At 39.6% G+C, this 14,289-nt stretch overlaps 1 protein-coding gene across 1 annotated transcript in view; it reads right to left on the minus strand.

Moving 5' to 3' along the window:
* LOC145993945 (uncharacterized) overlaps positions 1–14,289 on the minus strand; it is a 372,994-nt gene that overhangs the window by 234,330 nt on the left and 124,375 nt on the right. The window contains exon 2 of the mRNA XM_083129916.1: positions 11,078–11,118. The gene's annotated coding sequence lies outside the window, so the exon portion shown is untranslated. The remainder of the gene's footprint in view (positions 1–11,077; positions 11,119–14,289) is intronic.

The raw sequence follows: 14,289 nt of genomic DNA on the forward strand, positions 1-14,289 counted from the left end.
CTGCCGACAAATTGCAATATCCAGCCCCCTATACCCATTTTACACTTCTACTCACCTCAAGATAACCACTATATATATATATATATATATATATATATACCAGGTAGGATTGATCCGTTGAAACTGATCACTTTTCTCACTACAGTATCTGCAACCTGACAGCCGATTGTGCTGGCTGAGCTGTGGACAGTTATCTGGCGGACAGTTGTACCTCTTATGATGCATATCTGGCTCGTTCCATTTTATATACCTTCCTCCCGACGATCAACACAGTCATATTCGATACGTAATCTCTCGCGCAGAGCATCCAACGCCCACGTGCCTCTCCTATCTTCTTCCTGTCCTGGTACACTGTACACACTCAACTCTTCCGAGAATCGTACTTTTTTTATTCTGTATAATTTATCTACATCCGTCTTCTCCGGCACTTTTTTCTCCTTATGCTCTTTCTGCATCACGTGCTATCCCACATGCTTTGCAGAGAATCCTCCTTCCAGCACAGCATTCAACCATTCCGCACATCATTCATCCTGTCCATGCATATCACCCTCAACCGTCCACACACACACATATCGCTCACCAATTCCTGGAACCACTTAACGATAATCTTTCTCGCAACACCAAACCAATTAACACCAGACATCAAACATTACTCATTCCCCCGAAACCCTACTCTCATCCCACACAATTCCTAGAACTCGAACACTCAACACTTCAACGCCATCTGCTCGAACATTCACCAGACCCTGAAATAATCTCCCGACAAAATTCCTTGAAAAACAGACCTTGAAACACTTGACTCAAAACTGCAAAAGCAATTACCATTCCCGACCCATTACACAAACCACATCCATTAATACTCACAACATTTCCTCGAACCAACACTCAACAAACCACATTTTCCAAGAACAGACACTTAACCTTCACCGCATGCCTTAAAAGCCTCATCAACGCCATCTGTTTTCAGACGCCGGAAATTCCGAGAAAACCAACCGTCACCGGATAATCGTCGATACTTATCCTCCTCCCCAACCCACATTCCCAGAATTTCAGAATCATCCAACGCCATCTGTTTCCAGACGCCGCGGGAAAAACCCGAATACTTTTCCTCCTACCCAACAACCAATCAAAACGCTCCTCACAAAATTAGGCCCCGCCCATTTTAAAACAACCCACCAATCAGAATCATCCACACAAATTCACCCCGCCCATTTTATGACGTCATCGCGAACAACAATAACCCTTGCTTGCCCACACAACTACATCATCAATTGATCTTTGATCGATCTTTTCCAATCAATTGATTTATCGACTCCAAGGCGGTACACTAACTACTGGGAGGGTTCGAACAAAGCATCTCAGTAGTAGTAGTAATAATAATAATAAAATTAAATATTAAATTAAATTAAAATATTAATAAATATGTAAAATAATCAATATAGTATTGTTATTATTATATGAATAGGTAAGAAGACGCCTTGATGTTCTGAGAGCAACTAGAGGGACGCACATTGATGCAAACGTGGTGAGTTGTAGCTCATTTTGCAATCAACAGCATATTGTTCTATTGCACGTAGTTTCCGAGCTATGTTTATTTGTAATGGTACCGGGACTTTATGAACACCCTGTATATTATTATTATTATTATTATTATTATTATTATTCTGAGACACTTGGTTTCGACCCCTCTCCCAGAAATATTAAGCTTCCTCCATGTGTAAACAGTTTTCTATAATTTTCTGTCGTTCAGTTTTAAGGGAATCAACAAGTTCGTATTGCTGTATGCACAATCTCATTACAAAAAAAATCTATACTTTCTTTTTTTAAAAGGGCACTTGATAACATTGAAAAAAGCAGGTATGTTTTGAAAGGACAGGATCCAGGGGTCTTGCCGCGAGAAATTGACAGAATGCAATGGATGGGCGAAGCCAAGAAATCGCAACGACAAACGAGCGGCGTTGACTTTTCAGCTGCAAGTGTGAAACTATTTTACTCCAGTTTTTGGCGGTCGCAGGGTCTCGCCAACGGGCTGGGAGCATTTCCCTCTAGTTTTCTTTGTAAATGGATTGCCCGCTTTAGAGCTGTGGCCCGGTAAATTAGTTTTTTTAAAAGTTGATGCACCGATCCCAATATTTTTACTCGTAAATAACTTCCTAATTTTCTAAACTTCATACATTGATTAATATGTACCATTGAAATTTATTAATAAATAAATTATGGCACTATTCATAGAGAGTATTCATTTGATTATGTCTAAACTTGTTGTCAGTAACCTCGTAATATTTGATTAAAATTAGTTAATAACGACTGGATATAATGGAATACGAGGGCGTATCATAAAGAATTACACTTTATTGTTTTAATGCAAAATGAAATGGCGTAATTCCACGCACTGCGCAGGATGAACGCATAGGTACCTTGTCTACCGCCAGGTGGCAGCACCGTGTGGCAGTGCGCAGTCTGTGGCCTGTGCAGCCGTCGAAGCACAACGTCACGAGTGCTATTGCGGACAAGATGGAACAAGATGAACGTGGTCAACGATGGACGAGTTGGTTTTTGTGGAAGGAAGTGGAAACAACGGCACGTATCCATAGACGGTTAGTGGCTGTGTGTGGCGCGTATGCAGTGTCACGGAAAACGGTGTATAATTGGGTAACTGGCTGGAAAAATGGTCAAACGTCGACGGAGAAGGGAAAGAGTCCGGGGCGACATGTGAGTGTGAAAACAGATGCAAACATCGCGCGTGTGGAAAATGTCATACTGGAGAACAGGCGTGTGACGTTTACGGAACTGAAGAGGATTACGGGATTAAGCAGACGAACCCTGCAACCCATTGTGCACAGTGACTTGAAAATGGGTAAAGTGTCAGCTCGGTGGGTACCGAAATGTCTTAACGCATGCCACAAAGAACAACGCGTAGACATTCCAGGGAGCTTTTGGAACTTTACGACCAGAATCCAGCTGATTTCATGGGGAAGCTTGTGACAGGTGATGAAGTGTGGCTGCATTACCACGAACCGGAAACCAAATTCCAATCCATGCAGTGGAAACATAAGGGTAGCCCCCCACCCAAGAAATTCAAAACAGCGCCCACGGCTGGGAAACAAATGGCCACTGTGTTTTGGGATAGTGATGGCATCATCCTCATTGATTGGCTACCGAGGGGAACCACCGTTAACAGTGCAGTCTACGTGGCAACACTGACGCGGTTGCGTCGTGCAATTCAAAAGAGGAGGCAAGGCAAATGGGGCAAAGGTGTGCTTCTCCAACATGACAATGCCCGGCCGCACACCAGTCGTGAAACAACAGCTGCTATTGACCGACTGGGTTTCAAGGTGTTACCACATCCAGCATACTCTCCCGATTTGGGACCGTCAGATTTTCACTTGTTTGGCGCCATGAAGAAGCCCCTGCGTGGTCACCATTTCAACAATTGTGAGGAACTCCATGAGGCTGTCCAGCGATGGGTGCACGCAACTCCAAAGAACTGGTTTCAAAATGGTCTCGAACGACTTCGACACCGCTGGCGTAAGTGTCTACAGTTCCAGGGGGACTATGTTGAGAAAGTGCATATAGCCGATTAAATGTCTCTATGTCTGTATGTATCGAATACAATAAAGTGTAATTCTTTATGATACGCTCCTCGTATTATATTTTCCTGTAGCCAATATCAATACATTAATTTAGTAAGTTATAATTTCCATTCGCATGTTCCATTTCGGACGTCGAAAACTTCCAATTAATCAGAATAAATCCACTTCAATATATCTGGTGATGAAAATTGCTGCGCAAACTAATTTGACCGTGATGCCCGTCCGTCAACCTCCCAAATTTGAAGGCGGGTTAGATGGCTTGATTCCTCACCAGCACTATCATAGATCACTTTCTGTTATCCCAGTGGAAATTTGAACGAAATACCATCTTTCCAGCTGGTTGCCAGCTCTGGCTGCAAATCGCAAACTTCAGGAGAACCTCTCGCGGCCCGGAAGTTGAGAAACACTGCCATGGATGGCCAGAAAACTACATAGATCGAAAGAAAGTGCTCCCTAATGTATGCCAGTAATAAGGCGCTTCTCATCGCGTTGCCTCTGGACTAGTCTTGGTGCAGAAACGGGAATTTCCACAAGACCAGATTTTTTTAAAAAAAAAACTTTTAACTGTGAATCCCGCTAGCGTTAAAGCAGGTCACAGACTACACAATAGCTTCCTGATTCACCGAATCAGAATGTCCCAGAGGATCCTTTTGACAGAAGCACAATACGTATGCATAATGCAGGATGCCGCGAGGTGCGGTGCGAATTGCGCGGATCGCGTGGGCAGCGAGCATAGTTGCCAATTCGCACACTTCACGAATAGTTCTGGTGGCATCACAGTCGAGTCTCCTTGCTACGCGAAAGTAGATAAAGTTCCACCTTTAATAATTATGACGTCAGAGAAACAAAACGCTACACCAAATTAGGAAGCTCAATTTTCGGAATTTTTACTTACTGGATTCCAGAAAGTTAAACCGAACAATGTCCATTCATCAATTTTATCTAATCATCACTCATCTTAATCCTCGCGATTAGCAAGAAGTGGCAAAAAAGCGACATTAAGTAACAGAATGATTGATTGATTGCTTTTGTTTATTTACTTCGCCTTTCTGCCACTTTTGAGAAATCTTGAGGGTGGAAGGACGGAAGGAGATTTTAATCTACACCTCCATATACGTATATACACACACACATATATACATACATCAATTATTATGATATGGATATTTATAATGTTATTAAATGTAAAAGTCAATTAATTACTAAATATTTTTAAAAATACATTATTATTAAATACACATAAAGTAATTAATTAGTTACTTTTATATACGTATATCAGATATGTGTAAAGTAGCAAATTGATTTATTTACTAACTTGTTAAAGATGTCAATAAATTACGAAATAGTTTTGTTATGTACAAGCTTTTGTTTAGTTTTTGTATAAATACAAAACTATTATAATTTATAATTATGTTTGACTTGCATTCTTCTTTTATTGCACGCATATTGTTATTGGTGTAGACAGAGTAATAATCTCTTGAAAAAGAGAGAAAGCATTATGTACTCACTATTTTGTGCCTTTTCGATATTATCCTTATGCATGTACATAAGTAAATACTACTTGCTTATATTTTCTTGTTACAAGAAAAACTCTCCTGCCCGGGACATTTTTGGTGGGGAGGATATTTGAGGTCAAGATTGTTGGTGGGGGGAAATCCCCCTGTCCCTCCCAGGATTTCGCACCCTGCTAATCGTGAAGATGAGGATGAGAGGTGATATGATCAAATCGTTTGAGGCACACTCACACAGAACACCCACGACCAGGCTAGGATTCGAACCCGGAACCCCTAGCTTCGCAGCGCACTGTGCTAACCAATCCGCCACGAAGGTAGACAACATAATACAAATATTAGCAAATGTAAATAACGCAAATTAAAGCCCATACTAAGTTTCATTCCAATTAAGAACGATACATTTTCCTCGAGAATTATTGTACCTCCAGTCTAGTGATATATTCATAGTGTAAGTTAGCAACCCTGCATGAAATACCACGAGGCGGAAAGATGGATTTAGCGGTGGTAGGTCGCTTTCAGAGGAAATAAAAAAAGTTAAGACAGGACGGAGTGCGAGACCCTTATTCACACCACGCTCTGGACGGACTTATTTTCACACCAGTTTCCCTTGCTTACGTCACTGGCTGAAGACCCTGTCGTTCTTGGGACGCTAAATTCTAAATTTCCTGCTTCTTTTTCATTCTCTCCTTAACGACCCACCAGCTTCTGTGTAACATGTGATTTACTTTTCGTCTGAACTAGTACGCACTGTACGAATTGACACGTTTTCTTATTTGTAAATACGAGGGTCGTTCGAAAGTAAATTAAATTTCTAGTGACTTTTCGCGTACATTGGTTATACGCATCGTTAATTTGTTTGAGTTTTGTTTCTTAGTCCACTTTATTGAAATAGAGTAATCGGGATTGCACCTACAATTGAAAGTGGGTTCCGTACCACTGTGCCTCCACTGTGTAATTGCTTAGTTACGTTGTACAGTTTAGGAACAATGTAATATTATCGTAGAAACTTTGAAATTTTGACTGAAATTTATGTAATTTATGATTGATTGATTGATTGATTGCTGACTGAGAATCTTGAATCTTGAAATATAAAAACTTGGAAAATGCTCTATATGTTGTTGTTTCTCTTTTACTGACGAACTTACGTGTTCACAATACCAGTCATTCAGTACAATGCACTACTAAGATGATATGCAGATTGTCCAAACAAAGTGACCTCTCCCTGTTTCTGATTTATAGCCGAGCCAAACTTATCGTTAACTAAACATTAGAAAGTATACTTCATGCGGTTGGTACACGGGCGTTACATTAATGGTTACATAAAAATGATGAATTTCTCCTCACTATAGCAAGTACATAGATTCACAATAACGAGGAAAAGAACAGAAGAAAAAGATGAGGAAATTGAAAGAACCGTTCGGAAACCTTGTTTAAGGTACACGGTGTTTCTCTCTCTCGGCCCCTGATTTTCGCTTATACATGGTGTCTCATAAGTAATAGTGCAAACTGACACAGATGAAAGTACACGATAATAGAAGCAAAAATGTCTCAGTAAACATGGGTCTGCAAGCGAGCCGTTTTCGAGATAATCGCGAATGTGTGATTACAAGCCGCCACTGGCTTCACTGTTTGTAAACGTCGTCCTAGTTGGTAAAATCCTAATAATGTAAAAAAATGAGATGAAGACGACAATGTTTAGCTTAGACGTGAAAAGTATGTTCCCGAGCATCAAGAGGGGACACGTTTTGGACATTATTAAAAAGAGAATGGGACAAGAAATTATAGGAGAATGGGATAGTGAAAGGGTAGTGAAGGCGCTGGAAACCATTTGGAATAACGGTTACAGTATAATGGGAGATAAAATAATGTTAATGAGTGAAGGGCTAAATATAGGTTCCAGTCTAAGCCCAGCATTGGTTATGAATGAATGGGAAAATAAAGTGATAGAAAAGGGAGGTGACAAAATGATTCTGTTTTGCAGATATGTGGACGACTGTTTTGGAATATGGAAGGGAACGAAGAGGCAGCTTGACATTTTTGCCAAAGAAATTCAAGATGAAGAAAGAGGGATATTATTGGAGCTTGAAATAGAAGAAGAAGACAAGTTAAGCTATCTAGATATATTGATGAAAAGGAAAAGAGGACAAGAAATTGAAACCGCTTGGCATCAGAAGAAGTGCACAAAAGAAGTGATGTAAGTGAGGTGACAAAAACAAATTTTATAAAGAATATGGAGGACAGAATCAAGAAAATATGCATGAAAGAATGTGAAAAAGAAGGCAAAATAAATAGCCTATGGAAACAGCTGGAAAAGAATGGCTATGAGAAGCAGGATAGACTGGACATAAACAGAAGAAGTAAGAAAACGGGCAGGGGAGAATTGGAAGAGAAAGAAAAAGAGGAGAGAAGGTTTGGAATAAGGAGTATGGGGAAGACCACAGAAAAGATATGCAAAGTGCTTAGGAAAGCAGGAATTAAAACTTACAGGAAGGGAGGAAGAAGCATCTTAGGAATAGCGAGGAATGCTAACAAGAAAAAGGAAAACAGAGAAGGGGAAGAAGAAGGGATTATCTACGAAGTAAAATGTAAAGAATGTCAGAGTGTGTACATAGGAGAAACGAGAAAAAAGGCTGAAAGACAGGTTGAAACAACATAGGGATGATGTACGACTTAAGAGAGAGAGAAATGCAATATTTAAACACACGAGAGAAACAGGACATGACATAGAGTGGGATGAGGCTAAGCAAATAGGAAGGGAGAAGAGAATGCTAGTGAGAAAATGGAAGGAAGCCAAGGAAATAGAGAAGAAAGGCGAAGAAGACACAATGAACTGGAATGGGGGACTGAAGTTAAACAAAGAATGGAAGAAGATGTTGGAAAGAGTGGAAAGGACAAGAGAAAAAGAGGAGAGGAGAAGGAGGAAAAATGAAGGGAAAAGAGCGTGAGATTAAAAAGTCCAACCACATTCTATATGGAAGTAATTGTGTTTAGCCTTTTAGGTGAAAGTAAAGTTGGAAAGTGAAAGTCATCTGCTAGAAAGTTCCAAACAACTTTCTAAATAGTCTGGAGGGAGTAATTTTTGTGTATATATATTACCCTTCTTGTTGTATCTGGTTACTTTTGTACTTGATACAGAGTCTGAAGAAGACCTTGCTAGAAGGTTGAAACGTTACGTTAGTTTATGTTTTTAATAAAATAAATTACTGCCTTGGTCAGCATATTTAGTTTTTCATAATCATGGAAACAAGGCTTAATGGAGTCCTAATAATGTGTGCGAATGTGTGGTGAGAAGCCGTCACTGATTGTATTTTTTAAACACCGAGTGCTTTACTCCTTGCTCGTTCAGAGGTTTGCTCTTTGGAACCGGGGGGTGTTCGAAAGAATTCGAAACTCAATGCAGAATCGCGTCCAGTATTACATCCAAATGGAAGGACGACACTTTGAACACCTCCTTTAACAGGTACGAGTGTACAGTACTTGTAACGTAGAACATACTAAAGTGGTGCTGTATTCCTTGTTAAAGTAAGTAGAATGTTCAATAAAAGCAATGAGATCTCCTGATTTTTCATACTGTATTATTAGCATTTTACCAACTAGGACGACGTTTACAAACAATGAACTCAGTGGCGGCTTGTAATCACACATTCGCGATTACCTCGAAAGCTGCTCGTTTGCAGACCCATGTTTACTGAGACATTTTTGCTTCTATTATCGTGTACTTTCACCTGTGTCAGTTTGCGCTATTACTTTTGAGACACCCTGTACAAATCAAACTATTGTTACGTTCCTAGTAACTTTCCTCACCCTTTACTCCTATAGCCGGGAGCATTGAGGTTCTAAGGGTCTACACTGAAACCTATCTTCAGGGTAGGTGCAGAACAAATCCAACCAACGTCGTGAAGTTTTAATGAAAAGTTTATTTACTGCTTGAGTGTTTACAGCCAGAGGTTAGGTAACTCGAAACTGGAACTTGGAGATCAATGGTTAATAGATAATTTCGAACTTACTAGAAAGGTCAGACTAGGGTGGCCCAAACCTAGGGTTTTACAGAAGAGCGGCATACACCTATTCACTTCTTCCTAGACTTGGAGTTATCACCCGAGATTGCCAATTTAGGTTTTTACAGAAGAGCGGCTTGCACCTTTTCACTTCTTCCTAAATTGGAACTTATATCCCATTCGGCTAACCTAGGTTTTACAGAAGAGCGGCATACACCTATTCACTTCTTCCTAGATTAGACCGTTCCTATTTGGCCAGTCTAGGTCTTTAAAGAAGAGCGGCTTGCACCTATTCACTTCTTCCTAAATTGGAACTTATATCCCATTCGGCTAACCTAGGTTTTACAGAAGAGCGGCATACACCTATTCACTTCTTCCTAGATTAGACCGTTCCTATTTGGCCAGTCTAGGTCTTTAAAGAAGAGCGGCTTGCACCTATTCACTTCTACCTAGACTGACACCAGAACAGACCTCTTTACGGACCAAACTCCTTCGTATTTATACCCAAAGTTCCAGCCTCGAACACCTGTCTTTAGGTAATTTCTTATTACAATACTCTAAATTACAACAGAAAGATATTTGATAAATACATAGTTTGGCAATTAATAATTTACAAAGAAAGTTTACATATTCATTTGAGTTAACAATTATTTCTTTAACGTTGACAAAATCTTACATTTTGGAAATATACAAATTTAAATGTTCCGACATTATTTGATTACAATTAGGTTAGTTCATCAAACATGGATAATCTTTGATTGGCAAATCTATATTTACATCATAATAAATGCTCGTTGTCTTAAGCGAGCTGTCTTCATTTGATAGTTACAGAAAGGTGAATACATTAGTTCAACAACGCCTTGATTGGCGCGTTCATATTTGCGTCACAACATGTAGTATCGCGGACATTAACAATGACTTGAGGTAACACTATATCAAATTTTCTTTTTAACACGGCATTGCAAAGTTACAAAATAAGTAAGGTAGTAACACTATTGGTCAGAATGCAATGAAATTTTGCCACGGCCATACCATGGTGTATGACAAACATGGTGACGTCACAGCGAGTGTTGGAAGTGGTCGCCATTAACATCAATGCATGCATGCACACGTTGTTTCCAGTTTCTTCACCAAATATTGAATGGAAGACTTTGCAGGCGGTTTCCGGATCCCAAACTGTGCAATAAATTGTCGCTGGCTTGCCTTTGTGGATTCCGTTTTCCAGTATGTGCGAAAGACACACGCTTGTATACTGAGTACCGACTCATAACTGTACTGCTGTGTTACTGTACAGTAATCACGAACCACCGATTGTAAGCACGAACTTTCAACCGAACTCGAACGAACACGAACCACTATCAGGTGCGTCATAATAGCAGGACCCAGAACTCAGACTGAAAGCACACGTCCGTACGATTGGCATTTAACGGCAGAATCACCGAGAGGCACGCGCGTGCGCACGCAAGAACTAGAGAGACTGTGGCGCCATCTCTAATGACGTCAGCATGCTTCTCATACACTAAGGTATGTCAAATTCATTACATTATGACCAATAGTTTGATTTTTATAAGCGAAAATCAGGTGCCGAGAGCGAGTGAAACACTTTGTACTATCCCAAAATTTGCTTGGAGAAACTGGAGGAAAATACGTAAAAACACATCCAATATGGCTGAATGAATCGGCGAGACATTCTTGTGATCCATGTTCATACACTGGAATTCTCTCCATTATTTTATGATTACAATGCAATTTATTTTCGTTACAAAATTCCAGTGCAACATTGTTTTACCACGTGTTGACATGTTGGTAATCCAGCGAACTTACCAATTAACTTATGTTCATAAAAATAGAGTTAGAGGCGCATTCTTGAAATATATATTTCAGAAGTTAACCAAATGATTGATCTTCCCTAACGGATAATTCATTTTTTTTAAATTCTACTATTACAAAAGATAGAGTTGCAAAAACTTACCTTGAACTATTTTGCTTTCTTTCTTCTATCCTGAAACGTCACTGTAAAAGAGTAAGAAAAGATATTCAGTCAAACAGTCATAATCATGCGTAAATTATCGATTATTAAAATTAGGGAGAGTACTTTTCATGTTAATTGAACAAATTATCTTCCATAGTTTGGTAGTCAAGAAACAAGATATGCACAAATAATGAGAATATATAATTGCCTTGGCAATAAATAATTATCTGAATGTTAGTGACAATGGTTCTACATGTAATGTTAAATGGTCATTATCAATAGAGTCTTCAGGTGAACTTTCTTTGGCCAGTGGTGGGAGTGGAACCTGCGACAGCCCTCTGATTGTAGTGTTGGGATAAGTACTACTAATCATCACATCAATGCATCAAACATGCAAATCCCCAGAATTGGGCTATTTTCAATTTTCAAAGCGCACCTGCATGTACTTTTAGTAATCACTCAGTACCTTTCACATCATATCATGAACAGACTACATGCAATATCTGCTTCTAGTAAGATTAAGGTCGCCAGTAACATTTTTAGATCTACAGGGTGGCTCAATAAGTCACTTAACACCCTCAGTACAAGGCCACTGCAGCGCGCAACATGGAAATGGTGATGACCAATCGTTATCAGGCCAAGGGGGAACCACATTGACGACACCCACATGGTCGGCGGCCATCTTGATGTCCGCCATCTTGAATTCAACTTCAGAATTTTAAATGGGAAGGGGGTCGTGCGACATATCAAAATGGGCTAGAATTTCACGAGAAATGCAATGGTGAAGGTTTTTTCGACGTATCTTTAACCAGTAAAAAGTTATGACTGAATTCTTGTACCAATTTGCTCCTTTTCGAGGTGTTAGAAAAATGCCTTAAAATTTGTTTAGCGCATCGGTAATGCATCGAGATCAAAGTGACGTCTATGGAGAGACGTTCGCATGCCATTGAACATTATTTTAATCGGATACATCCATGAAGAGCTGTGCATTATGAATGGTTGTCGCGAACAATTTACAGTGTGACGCTTCCATAGAATTAAAAGTCCTTCACAGTGACAAGGCTAATGTTTATGTTCATAAGGAAGTTTATAAACAGAATATTCGATGATTTTTATCTGATAACCCATTTTTGACAGATCAAAGCTGAATGGTTAGTGTTGGTAAGTTAATGGTGTGGCGTGCTGTGTGGAACACGATTGGTTAGTCAATTTTCCATCAACGGAACCTTAAATGCTTAGGGCTACTTGGATTTGTTAAATAAACAGTTTTTTTTCATCCTTGCTTATGAAAGAAGGTACTTTTTACAAAGTTTTTTCAATAGGAAAGAACACCAGAACACTTATGGGAACGTTATAAACCTGTTTTTGTCCAAAGTTAGTTATCAGATGACAAGGGTCGCATATTCTGTTTATAAACTTCCTTATGAACATAAACATTAGCCTTGTCACTGTGAAGGACTTTTAATTCAATGGAAGCGTCACACTGTAAATTGTTCGCGACAACCATTCATAATGCACAGCTCTTCATGGATGTATCCCATTAAAATAATGTGCAATGGCATGCGAACGTCTCTCAATAGACGTCACTTTGATCTCGATGCATTACCGATGCGCTAAACAAATTTTAAGGCATTTTTCTAACACCTCGAAAAGGAGCAAATTGGTACAAGAATTCAGTCATAACTTTTTACTGGTTAAAGATACGTCAAAAAAAACCTTCACCATTGCATTTCTCGTGAAATTCTAGCCCATTTTGATATGTCGCACGACCCCCTTCCCATTTAAAATTCTGAAGTTGAATTCAAGATGGCGGACATCAAGATGGCCGCCGACCGTGTGGGTGGCGTCAATGTGGTTCCCCCTTGGCCAGATAACGATTGGTTATCGCCAATTTCAAATTTCATGCCGCAGTGGCCTTGTACTGAGGGTGTTAAGTGACTTATTGAGCCACCCTGTACAAGTATTTCTTTGCAAACTAACAATACTATTAATATAAAATGCACTAACAGTTTCACAGAGGTAAACAATTCGTCTGGATGTTTTTCAGGACATTTGGCAGGACGCTGTTAAAAAGCAGGACATATTTGGTTTTTTGAGTAGCATCGCAGACCGCAGAACATGTCCCTAAAAATGACTGTCCTGCGAAAATCAGGACGTCTGGTCACTCTACCTCAGACACATGTGTTCATTTTATTTCTTGTAAAGGGCTTGGCCTTAGTATAATGTAACAGTTGCATGCAGCCTGTGCTGACACCAGTGGCGTGCCCAGGATTTTCGAAAGGAGGGGGTTAGGTATACATTTTTTTAGTAGCCAATCCTCATTTCGCCATCCTTTCGGCTAGAATGTACAATATAGAGAAAGTCTCCAATTTCGTTAATTTTCGGTATACTAACTAATTTTGGCCTCCTAATCACGAATCTGTTGTAAAAAACCGGGGGTCACGTCTGGAAATTGTACATTTTGATGAAAAATTGTTCATTAGCGCCAAAAACCATCCACGGGTAGCCCCACAAACCATTGACGTTAGCCCCAAAAACCATCAACGGGTAGCCCCACAAACCATTGACGTTAGCCCCAAAAACCATCCACGGGTAGCCCCACGAACCATTCACACGAGGTTAGGTTAGGCCTGTTAGGTTAGGTTTCATTAGCACTCATTTCACCCCTAAATTCATCGAAAAAATAGGGATCGTACTAGAATTGAACATCATAAATCATTTTCTTGTTAAACAACGGCGTGGTTGGACACAATGACAGGATATTACATTTTTGTTCGTAAAACTACGCATATACACCTATATATATAAAAAATTCAATCGTTTTTTTTTTCAAATTTTCAGACGTGACCCCTGGTTTTTTTCAACAGATTCGTGATTAGGAGGTCAAAATTAGTTAGTATACCGAAAATTAACAAAATTGGAGACTTTCTCTATATTGTAAATTCGCTCCATCCTTTCTTGCATTTGATGTTTTTTTAATAAATACTGGGCCAAAGGGAGGTTATAGCCCCCACCAACCCCCCCACCTGCCTTGGGCACGCCACTGGCTGACACACCCACCGTTTTCATTTCATTCAATCATAAAGTGAACTAGCAAGAATGAGGTGAAAATATCCCGTCAGATGGCACTGATGTTTAAAATAAAATAAATAGCCTTTCTCACTTTCAATTTCATACATTTTGCTTATGACTCTTGCATTTCAATATTACAT

Source organism: Lepisma saccharinum, chromosome 10, assembly GCF_977018435.1.
Source record: "Lepisma saccharinum chromosome 10, izLepSacc3.1, whole genome shotgun sequence".
In the NCBI taxonomy this organism is placed as follows: Eukaryota; Metazoa; Arthropoda; class Insecta; order Zygentoma; family Lepismatidae; genus Lepisma; species Lepisma saccharinum.